This window comes from Arachis duranensis, chromosome 5 (assembly GCF_000817695.3).
Source record: "Arachis duranensis cultivar V14167 chromosome 5, aradu.V14167.gnm2.J7QH, whole genome shotgun sequence".
NCBI lineage: Eukaryota > Viridiplantae > Streptophyta > Magnoliopsida > Fabales > Fabaceae > Arachis > Arachis duranensis.
In genome coordinates this window covers 6,727,352-6,728,136 of record NC_029776.3, presented here as the reverse complement: position 1 = coordinate 6,728,136, position 785 = coordinate 6,727,352, and the positions used below count along the sequence as shown (strand labels likewise).

Here is a 785-nt window from a genome sequence, read left to right as displayed (position 1 = left end):
TCGGGTTAGATGTTACATTGAGACGAATGATTTTTAATACATTGATCTGATATGAATAACTCAACGTGCGTGCCAAGCATCTTTACTAATCCAATTTAAACATTTGGTTAACCACAAAAAAAACGCCTCTCAATTATTTAAATGTTGATAAAATTATACCAAAATTTTATTATTAACAAAAATATCTCTACATAATTTAAAAATACGATAAAAATATATAACAGTAAATATGTATTTTTAAAAAAAGTCTTAGAGATTAAATTTTAATGCAAATTTTTACAAACATAATTAAAAAAATGAGATGTTATTATTATTTTTAAAATTTGGTAACATTTTTGCTAAGTATATAATTTTTTTATGATTTTTTAAAAATATTATTAGTTGTTAACAAAAATATATACTTAACGAAAAATCACCAAATTTTAAAAATAATAATATATTATTTTTCTAATTATAGTTACAAAAAATCGCATCAAAATTCAATTTCTAATGTGTTTTTTGAGAAATACATATTTAATGTTAGATAATCTTGCAAAAAATCTAACATTAAATATATATTTCTCAAAAAATACATTAGAGGTTAAATTTTGATGTAATTTTTTATAAATATGATTAAAAAATAATATATTATTATTCTCAAAATTTGGTGATTTTTTATGAGTATATATCTTTTGTGATGTTTTAAAAGTAGTTGTTAAAAAAATTATAAACAAATATATATTTAACGAAAAATCACTAAATTTTAAGAATAATAATATCTCATTTTTAAAATCATATTTGCAAAA

General features: G+C 17.8%; 1 protein-coding gene across 1 annotated transcript in view; it reads left to right on the top strand.

The window, feature by feature from the left end:
• LOC107487669 (peroxidase 51) overlaps positions 1–785 on the top strand; it is a 5,572-nt gene that overhangs the window by 1,485 nt on the left and 3,302 nt on the right. The window lies entirely within an intron of this gene.